The sequence below is a fragment of the Dendropsophus ebraccatus genome, chromosome 3 (assembly GCF_027789765.1).
Source record: "Dendropsophus ebraccatus isolate aDenEbr1 chromosome 3, aDenEbr1.pat, whole genome shotgun sequence".
Classification (NCBI taxonomy): domain Eukaryota; kingdom Metazoa; phylum Chordata; class Amphibia; order Anura; family Hylidae; genus Dendropsophus; species Dendropsophus ebraccatus.
In genome coordinates, this window is record NC_091456.1 from 139,104,136 (window position 1) to 139,126,455 (window position 22,320).

Genomic DNA, 22,320 nt, shown 5'->3' on the forward strand with positions numbered 1-22,320 from the left:
TACTACATACAGTAGATGCCATATGACAGGACACTATGGGCCTTTCTCTCAAAAGGACATAGTGTGGCTATAGGGACTCCATATACCCCATATAAGATAATATCTTATACTGCAGGTTTATGGGGGGAAATATCTACATTTCGGGGGAGATTTATGAAAGGGTGTAAATATAGATCTGGTGTAAACTGCCCACAGCATCCTCTTTTATCCTACCAGAGCTGAAACCTGAGCTGTGATTGGTTGCTGTGGGCAGTTTACACCAGGTTTATATTTACACCCTTTCATAAATCTCCCCCACCACATTCAATGTTGCACCAATGGTGCTGAGGGCTCCCATAGACAATACTGTGGAGCTGCCAGGGGGTCAGATGTTTAGCATAGTATATATCAGGGATGGGGAACCTGCGGTCCTCCAGCTGTTGCAAAACTACAAATCCCATCATGCCTGGAAAACCAGCAACGTGGCTTCGGCTGCCCAGGAATTATGGGAATTGTAGTTTTGCAACAGCTGGAAAGTGACAGGTTCCCCACCACAGTATATATAGTATTCTGAATATTCTTGGGTTATAGGAGGAGGGTCAATGGCTTGGCTGTTCCTTCAGGTTAAACAGTGATACAGTGATACAGGAGCTGCAAATTTGGCAGCGCCCCTTGTACTGCCTCCCACTGGCATGTATATATAGTCTTATGTTCCTCCATACTATGATAGAACCCAGTATACAGTATACACTGGGATAGAGAGATCATGAAACCAGTAACTATTACATAGGAGAAGAACATCTCATAGGGGGGAGAATATCCAGCAATCTTACAGTAACAATGGCCTCTGTTTCCCATAGCAACCAATCACAGCGCAGGTTTCTTTTTCCCCAGAGCTCAATAATATTTGACAGCTGTTGGTTGCTATGTGTAACAGTATTAAGAGACCCATGTCTATCCCGAGTTGGGCCTTATTTATACAGATATAATGTGGTAACACAGCAGGTCAGTGTTGTACAGAACATTGTGTATAAATAGAGATTTAAAAAAAAACATATGATCCCAAAGATGCATAGTGTGAACAGGTCCATAAATGTCAGTGTCATCACAGCCCATTGGTCAGTGATCAGCCAATAGGATTGCAGGGATTTGAAAACAAACAACATCAACAACAACTCGTCACTAGGCAACTCAGTCTGTAGGACCTCATCCGTGAGTGAGGACAGACTTCCCTGCGAGCGACAGCTTTGCTGATCTATTGCGCTACTTCTGCTACTTGGATTGTGATTTCTTTGGTTGGATTACCCAGACTACGACCCTTTGGCTTTTGATTATTGGATTATGATTTTTGGATTGCGATTTGGACATGGATTTTCTGGATATTCATCATCCGGATATGAAGGCGACACCTGAAGAGTATTGGAGAATGGCCGGCGCCCGAGCTTTACTGCCGGTCAGTGTATTTATGGGATGGACCCAGAAACCAGAGGCCCCAGTGCAGCTGCTAATGGGAGGAGAGCGGGGGACCAGTCCTACGGAATCTTCATCATCACCAGGGTCACAATCCTCCAGGTCCTGAGCACCATGGCGGCATTACCACAATGTATTGCCATATGTGGAGGATAATACTGGTTTTCTATAAAGGTGATGCCCCCCCCCCCCCCCGCCCATAGGACCCCTATGTACACAGGTTACATGTATGATATGTCGGCCCTTATTCCTGCTATAGAAAAGCTTATATTCACTGGATTGTGTTCTCTTTAGATCTTCTATCAACGTCTCCCACTATTCTACGGACCCAACATCCCAGGACAACGGATATGAGGACCCTCCAGCTGCTTGCCTACTGCGTGAAGTTTCTGCCGTCTCCAAGTTTCTGCCATCTTCAAGACGGACGTAAGTCGCCACATTGGCTTCTATGATCCCTGTTACTAATATATCTCATCTCCACACTTCTAGAAAGTTCCATGAGAATTTCTGACTCTGTCACTGACTTTTTCCTGTTTTAGCGTTTCATGATGACCAACGAGGACGCCCAGCAGAAATACCAAACAACACCAAAGACTGCAGAGAAGATCCTGCCAAGGCGATCCGAAAGAGCCAGAGTCCTCTGCGATTGCCTGGATGAAGAAATCATCTTCCCTTATCCACCTCACGGCAAGAAAAGGTTTCAGATCAAGACCACCACCAGCAACAAGAGTAGACCATAGAAGACCATCAGCCACAGACCTGCACCACATTACACCTGCCCCTACAATACATGACACCTGTCCCTACACTACATGATACGTGACATCTGCCCCTACACTCATGATACATGATACCTGCCCCTACACTTCACAAAGCCTGCCCCTACACTACATGATACCTTCCCCTACACTTCATGACACCAGCCCCTACACTACATTACACCTGCCCCTACACTACACAAAACCTGTCCCTACACTACTATTACCCCACAGCTAGTTATGCACATCAGCAGCTTTGAACCAGGGTTCTCGGACCGATCACCTTATTTTGGAGTCAAGAAGGAATTTTCCCCGAGACACAAATTGACCCCAGTGTCCAGAGGTTTTTGCCTTCTTTTGGATCAACAGCTTAGGGATCCCACTATAATAACATAATACAATCATATCTTATGTGTTGTCTCTTTTTTTTTTTTTATGTTTTAGTTTCCACACACTGACATGTTTCCTATAGAGATATGGGAATTATTAAAGGGGCAGAACACGATTAAAAAAAAACGGCAGCTTTCTCCCAAAAATGACACTGCACCTGTCTTGGCTTCATTGACTGCTCAGAAACCATAGAAAGGTCGATATTATTTCTGGAAGAAAGCCACCATGTCTTATAATCCTCTACATCCCCTTCATATGCTTATGAGGCTTTATGGTGCACTAGGGGCAGGGCCACCAGCATGCCCCTCCTAACCAATATTAGCAGAGCACTTCCCCAATATTCTTTAGGAAAAGTGGGCTAGCTGTGACAGTGGGTTGTAGCCCCGCCCTCAGTGCACCAAAACACCTATTTAGCATATGAAATAAGCTACTTTTAGCATTCCTATGTCATCAATCATGTCCAGATAGCAGATTTCTGATTTTGATTGGCTGATTCACATGAATGTGGCTGAGCTGTAATACCAGATACGGCCTCTGGATAGATGTGGCACTGCAAAGAAAAAAACAGAAGGATATAGGATAAACTGTAACCAGTCACAAACACTGATCAGTGGGTGCGGTCAGCGCTGGATTTATTGGCCGATGTCAGGTTACAAGGAATCAATACAATTGTCCAGATCTACAGCTAGACTCCAGGACTACTCATGGGGATCAAGGAAATCATCTCGATATCGAGAAAGGTTCTGAGACGTCTGACACTTACAGCTTTATTTTATTTAGGTTTCAGACACCACAGATAAATGGGCATGGGGGGCTCTGCTGTTCTGTCTGGAGATGGAGTGACTTGTATATAGAGAACTGTTGGGTATGTGACTCATGGATTAGGGATCTAGTGAAGTTAATGGCCTCAGTAGATTCATTTTCAGGAGCCATCTGACATTTTAAAGTGACTGTACCACCAGGCCCAGGCTGAAGCACTGGAGGCGGGCCGACCCACCCTTAGTAGGCAGAAACTCCAGCCCCTCCATGACGTGACTCCATTAGAACCAATGGAACCCTAGCATAGAGGGGCGGGGGTTTCCTCCCACTAAGGGTGGGTCGGCCCGCCTCTAGTGCTTCAGCCTGGGCCTGGTGGTACAGTCACTTTAAGGGTTGTGTCGGCCATGATTTCAAATCTAGCTAATGGTCGCAATACAATTTGCCCTCAAATACAAGAGGGCCTTTTTCAACCTCGAAAAAGAGCTTGAAAAAGGCCCTCTTGTATTTGAGGAGGAGTTAGTTTGTTCTGCTGGGTCCTGGCAGAGTTGTGTTCTCTGTGTAAATGTAGAATCGTGTGAGAGCTCTAGTGCTGGAGAGATCTACAAATGTACTTGCCGATGTACTGTCAAAGACAGTTATTTTTGCTGTATTCGCAACATTAGCAATAGTAGCACCAAGTGGATACAAATAATATATATTGTAGTTGTGGTGTATTGTACACCTCTCACCAGTCTGAGGGTTTGATGAATAGCGAGGTATGCCGGAGTCAGATGTCCCAGGTTCCGGAGTGGCAATGCAGATATCTCTAGTGTTTCCCTGCACGTCAAAGGGGATGTTGAGCGCTGCAGTGCTGTTGATGTTGCCTGCGGGACCTCGTGGACTTGATGGCGCCATATTTGAAAATCTTGTATGGCCAGTGGTGAGACTTTGAGTTAGATTCTATATTAGAATAGTAGATATTGGTGCTATTACATTAGTTTAAACACATGTGGACGCGTTTCAATGCCCTCTTGGCACCTTTCTCAACAGCAAAATTAGTGAACTATTATTATTATTAACTATTATTACTCACTAACTCACATTACAATTAACTATTATTATTCACTAATTTTGCTGTTGAGAAAGATGGAAAGTTTTGGAGAAATTCGATCTGGGAGAAAATGTTATTTTATGGATTAAATTGTTAAACTCGTCCCCCTTTGCTAGAGTTGTAGTTAATGATGATGTTACCAACTGGTTCTCCCTTTCGAGGGGCACCCATCAGGGATGTCCCCTGTCTCCCTTCTTTTTATTTTTTATATAGAGCCTCTGGCAGCCTGCATTCGTGCCTCTTCTGAAGTTAGTGGCTTCGGCTTGAGGGGTTCGCTTAGGGGGTTTGATTTGTCTAAAGTTTAGTAGTATTTGTTCTAAGGTTGCTATGAGGGTGGGGGAATTTGCGTCTTCCTTGTCCTCTGCTTAGTATATTTTTGGTTTTATAAATGATTGTTAATGTTAATGTTAAATACAAAGATTTAAAAGGGGGGGGGGAATTACACTTACCTATCCAAGATCCCCAGTGTCTTCCTGTTTTTTCCCAGCTGACCATAGCTGTAGCTGAAGCTTCTAAAGCCATTTGTGAAGTAAAAGGCTGCTCAGCCATTCACTGGCAGCAGCACTGTCCTGTCTCAGTCAGTGTTGGCTGAGTGGCCTGTCACTTCAGAGATGGCTTCAGAAGAGCCAGCGTTGACTGGAATGAGCAGGGAATGCTCGGAACAAGCAGGAGGACACTAAGGGAACCTAGAGAGGTAAGTATAATGCTTTTATTATTTTACACTTATACACTTTTATCTGCAAGGACTGCTTGGTCATTGAGCTGTGTAATAGGCTCGGTAAGCAATCAGCGTTCAGTTACACAGTGCATCAGGCCGTGTAACGGCCCTAACTCATGAAAACTTTTGACATGTCTGTGTAAAAAAAGCATTGTGATTCTGACTCTGAAGATTAATTGCAGAAGATGCAGAAGTGATCCCTTATTATATATGGCATAATAGGCACTGCATATAGTAGAGCATTCCTGGTGTTGTTAGGCAGTTCCCTGCCTGTTTGGCACAATGCAGAAGAATTTAGATGGCCACTTTGAAAGTAGGATTTCATCTCGATTCCAGCTGATGGTGTAATATTTAATAAGAATGTAGGGCTCCTTTAATACAACCAGTATTTTCTATATAGATCCAGAATCTGTCTCTATAGGCACATGACGTCCACTCCATGCTAACAGATATTATCAATATGCTGCATTTATATATCACAGTATTGATCTGACGTGTCTGCTCAAGGACAGAAAGACAAATACCATAAATCCCCGGACAAGAGGGAGAATGGTTAACCGTACCTGTCAAGCAGAAAGCAGTAGATTAAAAGCCACTAAATTACATTATACGGTCCCTGTGCCTTGTTGTGGTAATAACAGAATAAATAACGTGCATTACAGATATTTGGCACTCTATGTCTTGTTATTATGTAATCACTCTGTTTTTCTCTTTTAATAGCGGTAAATGTGAGTAATTTCACAGTGTAATAATAATCACTCCGCTTCCTATTTATATTTCATTTACGGGGATTGACTGTGCACGTGTTTCCCTGCAGCCCATGATTACTTTATTAGCAAAGTCATATTCTGTACTCTGACTAAGGGTAGGTTCACACCAGGCAGTATTGCAGATGTTGTATAGTGCCTGCAGCCGGCTATTACATTGAAACTTAGGTTATAGTTACATTGCATTTGCAAATTATGTTCTTCTCCCAATATGTCTACAAAACATAACTAAAAATATAATAAGCATTCCTTTATTTCTACTGTTGACTGTCTGTACTACTTTTATACAACTATGGAAAAAAGATTCCCCCACACAGTTTTTTTTCCATTTAAGCAAATACACAATTCAGATTTAGACTGGGTTCACACTACGTAAAAAAACACGGCCGTATTTCATAACAACGGCCGGCCGTTATTTGCCAAATAACTGCCGTTATTATGAAATACAGCTGTGTTTTTTACATAGTGTGAACATAGCCTTAGGGTAGAAACACACACCGGATCCGCAGCAGATTTCACGATGCAAATTCACAGCAAAATCTGCTTTGGATCCTTTGCCGGTCATTTTCAATGAGATTACATACTCGCAACGGGATTGACATAAGGGACAGCCCGCTTAACCCCCTGCCAGCCGGTACATACATTACATGCTCCACGCTCCAGCTTGCTACGGGGGGTTCCTGGTAGGGCAGCCCACTGATTGGCTGAGTGGGACCTCAAGACGGCAGGAGCCCCTGAAGCAACCTGGAGCGCAGAGCAGGTAATGTATGTACCAGCTGGCAGGGGGTTAAGGCTATCGCTTACATATTGCAGCGGGATGTCAATCCCGCTGCAAGTAAGTAATCTCATTGAAAATGACCGTCAAGGGATCCGAAGCAGATTTCGCAGTAAATTCAGCCTGATATTTGCTGCGGATCCAGTGTGTGTGTTTCTACCCCTATGGTATAAAACAACAGCTGAACATTACAAGTCCTGCAGGGAAAGAAAAAAAACAGTGCAAACAGGGGGTGGGGGCATAATAAAGAATGTATACTTACCAGTACCCATGCCCCAGCAGCACCGCGCCCCCACTCCTGGACCCCACCAGCATCCTCCTGCAACATCATGACCCTGCTGATGGATTGCCCACTTAGTGACTGCTGTCATTGACTGGCTGAGCTGACTATCAATCAGCCGACTCGGGTACTTTCACCCAAGTTGTGACATACCAGGAAGCAGGGAGAAAATTATATCCTGTGGGGTTCGAGAGCCTGTTGAATCGGCATTGCAAAGGCATGGTAACAGTAACTATAAATTCTTTATTATGTTCCCCCTATTATGTTCCTCTTTAATCTGACCCACGGATCGAACAGCGGAGTCATGGGGAAGCCGGTGCCGCGGTCCGTATTTGGAACCGCGGCCCGGTTCCCGTGTACGGGGCCTTTCTATCCACAGGTCCGGCCTGCCCCCAGTGGTAGGGAATTCCCTCCCCTCTATGACGCAGCTCCATTGATTCTAAAGAAGCCGCGTACTTCAGCACCGGCCCGGGACCCGTGGATAGAATGGCGCCGTACGCGGGAACCGGGCCGTGGTTCTAAAAACGGACCTCGGCACCGGCTTCCCCGTAACAGGGCCGTTCAATCCGTGGGTCAGATTAAAGAGGATGTACCTGATGGTACATCCTCTTTAAAGGCTCCATGAATATTCCATAACCCTTTACAGTGACATTACAGAAAACTTTTGACATGTCATAGAGACATACAAAAACACTAAAAATCCTGCATGCTCTGAGCATAGGCTTATTATATGCCATGGAGAGGACAAAGTACAGTGTAGGTACATAAGGCCACCATGGTGAGAGCTGACCAAATTTGTCTTTTTGCCTGTATGTGATAGAGACATGACAAAAGTTTTGGTCGGTCCAGGTCTGAGGGTTCAGGACGAGCAGGATCTGGATCGGGAGAAGGAGTCGCTCTGAGTTAGAAAAAAAGAGTCGGGTTCCATAGAGCTTCATTATAAGTCTGGTTCTTTTTTCTAACTCAGAACAGAGAGTGGATTTGCTGCAGCGCATCTTCTCCCCTCTAGTGCTCCAGAATGGTGCAGGTCTGAACACTCTGACCGATAAAACTTTTGACATGTTCTCTATTAGAATCAAAAGTTTTTTGTAACGACAACGACACTTTAAGGACTATACCATTTTCAAGCCATCTTCAAAGGTATTTTAGGGTTTGTTTTGCCCAGTACCAATTTCACTTTATAATGACACCCTGCAATTTACTATAAAGTATACTGTAAAAAAACAAAAAAAAAATTATTTGTAAGGTGAATGTGAAAAAAACTCTGCAAATTAGGAAATGTATTTTTTGTTTGTTTGTTTTTGCTTCATTCTGCATATGGTAAAATTGACATGTTATCAATATTCTTCAGGTCAATTTGTATATTTTTTTATATTTTCTGTGATTAAAAAAAACCCCAAACTTTAAAGTGCCATGTTCTGACCCTTTTGCATCGACATAGCTATTTGGGGGCTCATTTTTTGCACCATGATGAGCAATTTTATTGATGCCATTTTGGTAGAGATGGGACATTTTGATCACTTTTTATTTAAATCTGGGAGAATTAATCACAATGAGGTCACAAGTAACTGTCCTGCATTACACAGTGCAGAGAAAGCCGGCCAGTTTACATGAGCCGTCTCGGAAGGGAGGGGGAGGAGGGGGGAATAGCTTAGACACCATTTTCTGTGTATTTAGCACAAAGCAGCAGCTCAGAATTGGGGGAAGGAGACTGATAAGGTAATGACATGTATGCAATAAACTGTTAGTCTCCAGGAGGGGGGATGATTTAACATGTTTTTTACTTGTATAAAATACCCCTTTAAAGGGAACCAAGCAACCTGTTTGGGCTGATATGGTTCCCTTGAGCATTGTATAAAGCACCTGGAGCGGCCCCGGCACGTACCGTCCGCAGCAGGTGCTTTATAACGGAGAAAATGACTTTTATTCCCCGGCTCGTGACTAGATACGAGCGGGGAAGTAGTCATGGTGGGCGTCTCCCCGCTCGTATATAGTCACTGCGCTCTGCCTGTCAGCGCGCTCAGAGGGGATGATTGACAGGCAGAGAGGTCTGTTACTGGCCTCTCTGCCTGTCAATCATCCCGCCAAGCGCGCTGACAGGCAGAGCGCAGTGACTATATACGAGCGGGGAGCCGCCCACCATGACTACTTCCCCGCTCGTATCTAGTCACGAGCCGGGGAATAAAAGTCATTTTCTCCGTTATAAAGCACCTGCTGCGGCCGCGGACGGTACGTGCCGGGGCCGCTCCAGGTGCTGTATACAATGCTCAAGGGAACCATATCAGCTCAGACGGGCTGATTGGTTCCCTTTAATGTTACAGCTGCTACTTGTATTAAGAGATGATCTATGTATAAATCTGCTGTTATGACTGCTAATAACCTGTAACACATTACACCAATGTTACCTCATTTTGGAGCACTCCTTCTCTCAGTCTTGTTCCCAAAGAGCCCTTAACTTCCTTTAAGTCTCTACTGATAGTGGCAACTATTTTTAGTCTTTTATACAGATGCGCTCCTGATCAATGCAGACAATAGGCTTAACGTCATCCAAGTTATTCCCAGCAGTCTTCATTATATTTATCTCACGCTACACTGCACTCTATGATAGTCAGAACGATAAAGTCTCAAAGATGTAATTGCACAGAGGCTGGTATTATATCTGATCAGATAAAGGCCTGGGATTTGTTGGCTGCTCTATATCAGGCCATGACAAAAAAAAATGCTATTTGGATTTCACATCAAAAATTGTTTTCTGTTTTTTTTCCCCTATAAGCAATAGTTTAATCCGGTTGTTAAATGGCACTGAGACCCTGAAGCTAATAAACAGTGGATTACAGATGAAGGATTTTTGAAAACATGATAAAGGATAAAGAAGTCTATTAGTGAGAACGAGAGCCAAAGGTAGAAGTTAGACATTTAATGTCTGTCTATTAAAAAATGTGTCATCTTCTTCCTAAAGCAATAACACAAGTTGTAATTACCCTTTAATCTCCCACCTAACTTACGTTCCTTCTCAGTGAACATACAGTACACAATTTGGAGACCGATTCCAAAACATGCTGACACAATATACGGGTCTCTGCTAACCACCAGATAGGATAGCCCTATAGTCACTAGAAAAATTTAAAGCCTGACAGGAATAGTAGACTAAATGAGGCTTAAAACATAACTTTTAATAGCTCGCTAAAATCTTATCACTACTTATAACCAAAAATATTAAGAAAAAGTCGTGGCAAAACACTGTGACAACTTACTCCCACGTACAAACAGAGTATGGTGGATAGAGGAACCTGAAAACAAAATAGAACCAAAGTGTGGGTGGGGAAAGTGCACTCTGCACTAAAAGGAGATAGTCTATCCCTGCCTTTTGGGGTGGTCACCTCCTTAGCAGGGTGGCCCCAACCACGATGGCGGTCCCTACTCTCAAATAAGTGCGCGGGAGAAAACAATAAACACCATGTGTCCCTACAAAATAATTCCCCCAAAACTAATGAAATGAAATGAACCGTGTACACTCCATAAAATATGTACAATAATGATCAACAGATCCAGTTGAATATAAATATTCCTACGCGTTTCCCCCGTCTATTTACTACGGGTTCATCAGGGAATCAACAAACAATGATCATTTAATCTTAAAAGATATAAACAGATATTACAATCTGCACCACTACAAGATAAAAAACACACAATGGCTTCTGCTACACAATAACATGTAGTGTGATTGTCTCTCCCATGTGGTTGTAATGGTAGAACCACACCTACAATGTCAGAATCACATATGTAGAGACCACAGCAGTATATTGCTCAACCAATAGAGTTCAACCCACAAATGTTTAACAGATAAGGAAAACACTGCAGTATATATTTGGACCTAGATAAAAATACAAATACATATGGATATGGATATAGAGGAGCGATATACTCATCTAGACAGATGGCCAATTCAAGGTCCAAGGATAGACATGCCCCGCATGCATACAGCGATGGATGGCCTCAGTGGGGTGACAGATAGACACCCCCAATCAACGTTCCCGATGTGGGGTGTGTTGAGAAGCTGCTGGGTCTAGCTGTTTGCCCTACCTTAAATAGTTGGTAAATGCCCATCCACGATGTAAGCCGACACCGGTGCGCAAACACCTACTTCCGCCTTGTGGAACGCAGGCGTGCGTTCCATCCTGTCCCTCCTTTACAGGATCTGATGTAACGTAGCCATGCGCTTCCGCCCGCTGGAACGCACATGAGGTAGATCAATGGACTGTTGCCTAAAGCTGGAGCGCAAGCTGCACTTGATGTGGTTACGCCCCCCGGGCGTGACATCAGTCGTCACATGACCGTAACATGACCGTAAGATAGATCAATGGACTGTTGCCTAGAGCTGGAGCGCAAGCCGCACTTGATGTGTGACATCAATCGTCACATGACCGTAACTTAGTGTAATGAATTATGATAACTACGGTCCCTCGCTTCGTACAGCTTATTGCACGAATTATGATGTCCAGTGCTTATGGATCTATGTGGCTACATAAAAACAATTTAAACATTAAGCAACTAAACAAGAACTTTTTAGTGATACCGTTAGGAGGGATCACCAGAACTCACAGGATATTATGAATACAGACGGCATTGGAAAGAGGCAATGACCCCGTAAGAATTAAACATATTAAAGGTGAAACATTGTAGAGGGGAAAAGATGGTTCAAGACATAAGTAGCCGTTATGAACTTCTTAAGCGAAGGGCATTTACGTGCCATTGTGTACCAACCTTGATGCGGTGCATTTTTGGATGTATATAACATTTGCCACTCAAACATCTCGTGGTAATTTCCAACAAGCTAAGCTTATACCTAATAGTGTAAGGTGTCCTATAAACACCTATAGATGATGGCACGCGGAAGGAGGAATTTCTATGAGCAAGGCAAATGTTGGTGCCTTGCATATGTTAAGGGGCGATGATGATGCTGTTTATATGAAAGAGGCAAATGATAATGCCTCATTAAGGCCAGAGGGAGACACCGTTTTGAGGCGGTATATCCATCTGGCCTCCTTTTGTAATAATACCCTATCTACATTCCCACCTCGTGGGGAAACTTGTACCACCTCAATGGCCTGGAAAACAATACAAAAAGGGGTTAAAGGATGTTGGAGACACATGTGAAGAGCTATAGGTTTATCCCTGGAGTGAGTAATGTCTCCAATGTGTTCTAAAATTCGACGGCGGAACTCTCTTTTGGTCTTGCCTACATAAGATAGGCCACAAGGACAAGTGGCTAGATAGACCACATGGGTACTACTGCAATTAGCAAATTCCCTATTGAGAAAAACTTTGGCACCATTTTTAGTGGAAAAGGACTTCGTAACTTTGATATAGTTACAGGCCTTACACCTGCCACATTTAAAGGTGCCCGTCGGTACATTCCTTTTAGTGCAGAGTGCACTTTCCCCACCCACACTTTGGTTCTATTTTGTTTTCAGGTTCCTCTATCCACCATACTCTGTTTGTACGTGGGAGTAAGTTGTCACAGTGTTTTGCCACGACTTTTTCTTAATATTTTTGGTTATAAGTAGTGATAAGATTTTAGCGAGCTATTAAAAGTTATGTTTTAAGCCTCATTTAGTCTACTATTCCTGTCAGGCTTTAAATTTTTCTAGTGACTATAGGGCTATCCTATCTGGTGGTTAGCAGAGACCCGTATATTGTGTCTGCATGTTTTGGAATACGGTTTGTTATAAGATTGGTTTCTAAACCAGTTTGGAATACATTATTGGCATTTATGTAATGGCAGGTTTTCTTTCCACATCCATCAACATCGATGGTTGGGTGGAAGAAGCAAAGGAGGTGTTTTCCGATAAACAAATTACATACACGAATAAAGTGACCCCTACAATACACTCCACCTTTAAGGAATTAGAGCAACATTACAAGGACAATGTAAAATCCTGGTGGGAAGTACGCTCACTAGAAAGCTACATAACGAACAATATAGTACCACGTGGACTACGCATTAATATAGTACCGGCTGAACGATCTAGAAATGCACAACTCATGAAAAAGTGGGAACAGGAAGCTACGTGCAGCTCCTTGAGATTTATGAATTTGTTGTTGGATGAGGAAAGAATTACATTATTAAACACAACGAAAAAACTACAGGAGACAATAGACACTGCAATAAAATTCAAAGAGGAGCCAGATTTCTCTAAAAAGGAAACAGAGCTACAAAATAAAATTGAGAAATTTAAACTTACACTAAAGGATAGAAAATACCGGCAATTTGTGAAGGATTTGGGGGAGTTTAAAGAAAATCGTGCTTATTCCTTTATTGGTAACGTACCTCAGGGGGATACTGACACAGACATATCATCTTCAGATACTGAACACTTAGATACTGATCAAAGAAGGGGAAGGACCAACAGTAGGGCCCCCAGAGGCAGATCCCCCTACAGTACTAGATATAGGGGAAATTGGAGGGGACCATGGAATGCCCCAAGAGGAAAATCCAGGTCCAGAGGGAACTATCAGAACTACGAAAATTCCTCCCGACAACACACGGATCATGCCATCATACAACCCCCAACTTCCACACCCTCTTTATCAGTGGTGCCATCTTCCTCATCCACATCCTCCTCTTTTTTAGCCAAGGGCCCACAAATGGGGTAACACTCCGGACTACATCAGAGCAGCCCAGTAGGCAAATTGTAAATCTGTCACATTATGTCCTAAACGACGCAGAAATCTCCCTATTAGAAAGAGGACTATCGTTTATACCAACTAATCGCCCAGACATTTTTGGTTGGGTGAAAGATATCCACTTATTTGCAAGATCACTTAAGTGGAAAAAATTCTTCCATTTAAGAAATATGAGACTATATGGGGACACTTCCTTTACAGAACAAGACCTATTGGGGATTGACGTTCTTGACTCCCTATATGAAGAAAGCAATAGACCCATAGGCCATGGACCTTTCTCTTCCTGTAAACCCAAAAGTACAAAAGCGCCACCATTGGGGGACAATGATTCTATTGACACCTTCCTCAAGGTGGTGGTACAAGCATTAGAGACCATGGACTATGCACAGGGATTTAGGTCTAATCTTACAGTAACTGAACGTCGAGCCCTATCTGATCTGGAACATAATAAATCAGTGGTAATTAAAGCATCGGACAAGGGGGGCAACCTGGTATTGATTGACCAGGCAGAGTACAAGAGCATGTGCCTACAGATTCTCTCTGATGACACAGCTTATAAAATTTTACAATCAGATCCAACAACAACTTTCCAGAGAATTCTGAAAGGTATTTTGGATACAGCAAAACTGAATGGTCTTATTGACCAAAATGAATGGGCATTCATGTACAACCCTACCCCACTTGTGGCCACCTTCTACGGACTGCCAAAGATACATAAGGGTTTATCTCCGCTAAAATGCCGCCCAATAGTATCGGGTATAAATAATCTAACACAAAATGTTGGAATATATTTGGATCAGGTTTTGAGAAATTTTGTTACTTCTTTGCCCTCCTATTTGCGTGATACCACTGATCTATTGTTAAAATTGCAGGATATTGTCCTGGATCCAAACCATTGGTTTTGCTCTATTGATGTGGAGGCCCTGTATAGTTCTATACCACACCATATGGGTCTCCATGCTGTTGCACACTTCCTTAAAAGTCGGAGTGTGTACCATAGGCCACACAACGAGGTTGTTATACAGCTATTGGAGTTTGTCCTAACTCACAATTACTTTGTTTTCTCTAATAGGATATACCACCAGCTCAGGGGCACGGCAATGGGCGCCCCGGTGGCGCCCACCTATGCCAACTTGCTCCTGGGCTGGTGGGAGGAAACTATTGTTTTCTCCGACCAGTACCATCATTATCACGACTCTATCATCTATTGGGGTCGTTTCATAGATGATGTTATCATCCTTTGGGCGGGGACGAATCTGGAATTTAACAACTTTATTCAGGAACTGAATGTTAATCCTATTGGTCTTCATTTTACATCTGAGATCAAGAAGGACAGCCTCTGTTTTCTTGATGTGGTACTAGAAAGGGGCCCAGGAAACTTGATCCAGACCAGTGTATACAGAAAGCCCACGGCAGGCAACAGCCTTCTCCGTTGGGATAGCCATCATCCACTAGCCCTCAAAAGAGGGATACCGAAAGGGCAATACCTACGGGCGAGGAGAAATTGCTCGACAAATGAATGCTTCAAAAAGGAAGCTTCGGTCCTAAGGGAACGATTTTCCACGAGAGGATACCCTAAATCAGTTTTGAAAAGAGCATATCAAGAAGCGTCCCAAAGAGATAGACGGGACCTCCTGGTCCCACAAAAGAGAACCCTAGAGGAGGGGAAATCCCGCATCATCGGCACCTTTGACTCCTGTCACAAAGAGATAAGGGACATAATCGGCAGATTTTGGCCTATACTCACCTCTGATCCAATCATATCAAAAATGGTTGAAAGCAATCCAAGTATCACGTATAGGAGAAGTAAAAATCTGGGGGATCGTTTGGTGCACTCACACTTCACACCACCCTCACAACCAACTGGGTGGCTGAATAGGAATGTACCGACGGGCACCTTTAAATGTGGCAGGTGTAAGGCCTGTAACTATATCAAAGTTACGAAGTCCTTTTCCACTAAAAATGGTGCCAAAGTTTTTCTCAATAGGGAATTTGCTAATTGCAGTAGTACCCATGTGGTCTATCTAGCCACTTGTCCTTGTGGCCTATCTTATGTAGGCAAGACCAAAAGAGAGTTCCGCCGTCGAATTTTAGAACACATTGGAGACATTACTCACTCCAGGGATAAACCTATAGCTCTTCACATGCGTCTCCAACATCCTTTAACCCCTTTTTGTATTGTTTTCCAGGCCATTGAGGTGGTACAAGTTTCCCCACGAGGTGGGAATGTAGATAGGGTATTATTACAAAAGGAGGCCAGATGGATATACCACCTCAAAACGGTGTCTCCCTCTGGCCTTAATGAGGCATTATCATTTGCCTCTTTCATATAAACAGCATCGTCATCGCCCCTTTACATATGCAAGGCACCAACATTTGCCTTGCTCATAGAAATTCCTCCTTCCGCGTGCCATCATCTATAGGTGTTTATAGGACACCTTACACTATTAGGTATAAGCTTAGCTTGTTGGAAATTACCACGAGATGTTTGAGTGGCAAATGTTATATACATCCAAAAATGCACCGCATCAAGGTTGGTACACAATGGCACGTAAATGCCCTTCGCTTAAGAAGTTCATAACGGCTACTTATGTCTTGAACCATCTTTTCCCCTCTACAATGTTTCACCTTTAATATGTTTAATTCTTACGGGGTCATTGCCTCTTTCCAATGCCGTCTGTATTCATAATATCCTGTGAGTTCTGGTGATCCCTCCTAACGGTATCACTAAAAAGTTCTTGTTTAGTTGCTTAATGTTTAAATTGTTTTTATGTAGCCGCATAGATCCATAAGCACTGGACATCATAATTCGTGCAATAAGCTGTACGAAGCGAGGGACCGTAGTTATCATAATTCAATCATTACACTAAGTTACAGTCATGTGACGATTGATGTCACACATCAAGTGCGGCTTGCGCTCCAGCTCTAGGCAACAGTCCATTGATCTATCTTACGGTCATGTTACGGTCATGTGACGACTGATGTCACGCCCGGGGGGCGTAACCACATCAAGTGCAGCTTGCGCTCCAGCTTTAGGCAACAGTCCATTGATCTACCTCATGTGCGTTCCAGCGGGCGGAAGCGCATGGCTACGTTACATCAGATCCTGTAAAGGAGGGACAGGATGGAACGCACGCCTGCGTTCCACAAGGCGGAAGTAGGTGTTTGCGCACCGGTGTCGGCTTACACCGTGGATGGGCATTTACCAACTATTTAAGGTAGGGCAAACAGCTAGACCCAGCAGCTTCTCAACACACCCCACATCGGGAACGTTGATTGGGGGTGTCTATCTGTCACCCCACTGAGGCCATCCATCGCTGTATGCATGCGGGGCATGTCTATCCTTGGACCTTGAATTGGCCATCTGTCTAGATGAGTATATCGCTCCTCTATATCCATATCCATATGTATTTGTATTTTTATCTAGGTCCAAATATATACTGCAGTGTTTTCCTTATCTGTTAAACATTTGTGGGTTGAACTCTATTGGTTGAGCAATATACTGCTGTGGTCTCTACATATGTGATTCTGACATTGTAGGTGTGGTTCTACCATTACAACCACATGGGAGAGACAATCACACTACATGTTATTGTGTAGCAGAAGCCATTGTGTGTTTTTTATCTTGTAGTGGTGCAGATTGTAATATCTGTTTATATCTTTTAAGATTAAATGATCATTGTTTGTTGATTCCCTGATGAACCCGTAGTAAATAGACGGGGGAAACGCGTAGGAATATTTATATTCAACTGGATCTGTTGATCATTATTGTACATATTTTATGGAGTGTACACGGTTCATTTCATTTCATTAGTTTTGGGGGAATTATTTTGTAGGGACACATGGTGTTTATTGTTTTCTCCCGCGCACTTATTTGAGAGTAGGGACCGCCATCGTGGTTGGGGCCACCCTGCTAAGGAGGTGACCACCCCAAAAGGCAGGGATAGACTATCTCCTTTTAGTGCAGAGTGCACTTTCCCCACCCACACTTTGGTTCTATTTTGTTTTCAGGTTCCTCTATCCACCATACTCTGTTTGTACGTGGGAGTAAGTTGTCACAGTGTTTTGCCACGACTTTTTCTTAATATTTTTGGTTATAAGTAGTGATAAGATTTTAGCGAGCTATTAAAAGTTATGTTTTAAGCCTCATTTAGTCTACTATTCCTGTCAGGCACACAATTTGGAGAGCAAGACAATTGGTCCAAATGTAGTGTCCCACTACGGGTGGTTCTCTTGTTTTTACACACCCAGGTAAAACTAGCTTGTTCAGGTGTCACACCAAGTGTTTTTAGCTGCATTCTCCACTGCAGGCACTAGGTATATGGACACTGTGCACTTCTTCTCTCTGCTCTCTCACACTTCCTGTCACACCACCCTATAAAAGGTAAGGATCAGATGAGTCTAAGTCTTAGACTAGTTCAGTTCAGGGAGAGCCAACTAAGCTAAATGCAGTGCTGATCCCAAGAGGTGGGGTAACTGGATCATAGGAGAGACACCCTTGTCTATGCCGATCTTTACAGTCAGGACAGTCACCCCCTAAGGAAAAGGCAGAGGGACTGATCCCCAGTAAAGCAAAGCAGTGTTAAGCTGACGTACTTTACTGACAGACGCTCATCCACTTGGGGTTGGGCTTCAGTTGGAGCTACACCTAGAGACAAAGACCTAGAAATCGTACTACCTCTCAGGGTGGTCACCAATACTAGGAGGCAGAAGGTGGTCAGATAAGAGATAAGTTCACTACAAGTATGAGAAGTTCACTACAAGATTCAAGAATATTTCTTTAAACACATTCCGGCAGAGTACTGTCCTAACTAGGTAAGGGCTCCTACCTGGCTCCTATACCACTCTCTCTCTACACAAGTCTTCAATTTATTCTATTTTTGTCTGCTCAAGTCTACCTCTGAAGTATTATCAAGTATTTTTTGCAGTAGCACTTTGTACCAGAACTGTTCTTATATTTTTGTTTGGTACTAAGTATTTTCAGTATTGTTAAGCACTGGCCACGGCACAAAGAAAGACAAAAAGGCCACCAAGTCCACCTAGTCTGCTCTTATTTCCTTTACTTTTACCTTATTTGGTAATAGGTCAGTATTGCTTTAACTTATCCAAGTGATTCTGGGATTGTTTTGTGTGACATATTGTAGGTTAGTGGTAAATTTTGGCCAATATCCTTACAATTTTATAAAATGCCCACATTTAAAGGGAAACTATCAGCAGTTTCCTGCCAACGAACCTGCAGATATTTCTCTGCAGCCACCTACCTCATCTTTCCTACGACAGTGTTTATTTCTTAGTAGGTCCTGCCGTTTTGGAGAACTGTAATCCAAATAAAATATGTAAATTAGCCCATTTGGAGCACTGGGGGCTTCATCGTCCCCCCCCCCCCCCCCCCCTTCCCAGTGCACTCCTCCTTTATTCATGCCTACCTATGCTCTGGAATTTAGGCCGCTTTATAAATAAATAAATAATAATAATAATTATAATAATATAATAATTATGCATAAGCAGGGCAGTCTTTAGGTAGGTGTAAAAGTTTTAAATAGCTTTTTGGCCTTTCAGGTCTATGCAGATACTGGATCTCTTTTGCGGAAGAATCATTCTTCTCTTTCTGGGTATCATACCTGGATTATGGTTCTCTGCACTCTGCAGGTATTGCCTCTTGTTCTGCTCTATTCTTTTGTAGGTAGTGAATGGCTATTGTTTTGTTCTGCTCCATTTTCTTTTTTTTCTTGGCTACTTTGGGTAACCCTACAGCTTTTACCTTTGACAAGACATCTATATCCTTAGAGGGAAAACCATAGGGTTTGGACCTCTCCTAGAAAACGAAACACTACTATGGTACTATGGCAGTAGACTTTCATGGGCTCGTACAGATGACACTGTCATTATTTGAGGAATCATCTTTCTCACATTTATCCTCCTCAACAACATCTATCTTAAGGCTTTCATACACTTTCAATAACTTACAAACTATCATTTGGCCGTCAGTTACCCTTCCCACCTGCCGCCCCCCCCCCCCCCCACAGGAATGTTATGCTGCATGTTCCTGTGTTCTCTATGGCTAAGCATATCTCTAGCAAAACAAAGGGGTCAGCGTTGATCTTTCCTCACGCCCTCCTCTATTACCACCGACAGGTTGTTTGGGATAGCCCCATGCAGCTTAGATTGATGGCTTAACCTGTCCCGAGTGGCGGTGTATGGGGACCTTTACTATCTACATCTAATATAAAGGAATGGTCTAGGCTGGAGAGTTGGGATTGTGTCTGGACACATAGGGATCACCTAATCTGCCTTTAGGGAAGTTTTGCAAACAATATTTTGTCTGATTATGGCAGGTAGTAGCTAAGGACTACTAGGAGAAGTGGGTTCTCTAGGAGATTACACAAGTTATCTAATGTGGCCACAAGCTCATCTGGCAAGGTAATGGATATAGATCTTACATTACTAACAGGGAATCAACATAAAAGTTGACCACTGCTACTATTATACAACCATAGCTGAGAACAATGATCTGTGCTGTTAAGAGTATGACAGACTTCTTCTCCATCATTACACCTGCAAACTGACCAACAATTTTTTGTAAAATGATTGTATGGCCCAAGCGTTGGTGTCATTTGTATATATGGAAGAAAGATTATTGCTTATCATGTCTATAAATGTTGGAATTGGATGGGCACCTATGAAAGCACAATTATGATAATGTATGCAGGTCTGAGTGCCTGGCGGCAGAGAATTAATGATGTCAGCCGTCATGGTCTTGAGTTGTACACTATTATCTATATACCATTATAGTTTAATTGAACGTTCTATAAAATGTGCTGCTTCTGATATAACATCATTCATTGTCAACTGCATCGGGTAAAAGGTTAGCCTTCACGTCATGGCCACAAGTCAGCATGAAAATGGACAGGATGGAAAAAGAGAGATTTTACCATGGGTTATAAATTACGATCTAGCCAATTAAGGAAATGTAGTCTTACTAGGCAGTGACGCCTGGATTTGCTTTGGAAACAAATCTGCAACCTTTGCAGTCAATACATTTGAATTTGGTAAGTACGTTCTTATTACTGAAAACAAATTTTGCATAACTGGATTAAAATTTAAATTGATTATTCATTATATGACCCATTATGAACATGAATACCATAATAGCTGGAGTGGTGTGCATACAATTTTATATGCGCACCCTATTACTCGGGACAAATTCATTACAAAACAAATGCATAATGCATAAAATACAAAGCAATGGCTATAAGAAAGCTGCATAAATGTACTATGTCCAGGGGTGTAGCTATCAGGGGCGCAGAGGTTGCTGATGTACATTATAGGTAGGGGGCCCTTTTACAGATTTAAAATTATGACTTTCTGATGCTACAATCCTAACACTTTCCATGGTTTTTCTGATATTTTTTCTCTTTATTTTTTCCTTTTTCTCTTTATAATGTGTCATTATAAAATAGAATAATTTTTCATGACTTTTTTAAGCATTTTTCCTTTTATTATCTATATTGCTTAAAAAAAAAATACTGAAATCTTTCAGTATTTATTTAAGTCTAATAATAAGCTTACACTTCCTATTCTGTAGAGAAAACTTTTCAGCAGTCTCCTCTTTATCACCACACGTAGGATTACAGTTAAAGGCTACACCAGTATATACAGATGTAGCAGAGTTAACAGCCAGTCATAGCACTTTAACTAGATGTGTTACCGCTCCAAGTGTGTTAAAGGAGTATTCCTCTATGGAGAAGCTATACCCTGTCCACAGTATCCACATGATAAGGCATAACAGATGGACGGCTCCGCCAGTCAGCTCAGTAAGGGGTCCCTAATCACGCCTGGGTCTGAGACTCCAGCCTCTATAAGACTACTTTCCTCATCATCCTCCTTGCCTGCGATAGAACCTCTTTGAGTGTCACTAAGCTAGCATTGTATCCCTGTTTGTTAAACCCTGGTTTTCCTGATTTTGGCTTGGCTTGGAGCTGAATACTCCAAAAGGAAGGGACAGCGGGTGACAGTGTTAGGGCTTCTCTTGTCCTGTGTCTCTGAGTCCCAATCCTAACACTGTGGCTAGGTTTATTCTGCCTTAAATGAGGGCAGCATAAACCAGTGACAGAAATGCTGACCAGATCAGTATACTACTTACATCATTTTGTTCAGCCGTTCTCCTAATATGCAGGAGAACAGGATTCTTGCCACATCCCTCCCCCTGCCCTCCAGCTGCTGATTGTCAGTTGACTGCAAGCATAGATAACTGCCAATCAGAAGCTGGTGGGCTCTCTGTCACTAGTTTATGGAACCCTTAGATAGGACAGCCTAAACCTGCTGACAGGGTCTCTTTAAAGAGGTTATCCAGTGCTAAAAAAAAACATGGCCACTTTTGCACCACTCTTGTCTACAGTTTGGGTGGGGTTTGAAACTCAGTTCCATTTAAGTAAATGGAGCCTAATTGCAGACCACAACTGAACTCTCCAGAGTGGGGCAAAAGTGACCATGTTTTTGTAGCACTGGATAACCCCTTTAAAGAGACCCTGTCAGCAAGTTTAGGATGTCCTATAACACCTAAAACCCCTTTAAACTTGCTAATCTGTAGATAAGATAGGATCACTTTATTGGCAATAGGTAATAATCAGAGTTCACAAGTTTCCAT

The 22,320-nt window shown here is 42.8% G+C and overlaps 1 long non-coding RNA gene across 1 annotated transcript; it reads right to left on the reverse strand.

Annotated features, from left to right (window-relative positions):
- Window positions 1-4,089: 4,089 nt before the first annotated feature.
- On the reverse strand, window positions 4,090-21,897 carry LOC138787354 (uncharacterized). The gene is made up of 3 exons (XR_011362349.1): window positions 21,817-21,897; window positions 18,935-18,989; window positions 4,090-4,295 (listed from the first exon to the last, which is right to left on the reverse strand). It is a non-coding gene; the product is annotated as an uncharacterized lncRNA (long non-coding RNA).
- Between the last annotated feature and the right edge of the window lie 423 nt (window positions 21,898-22,320).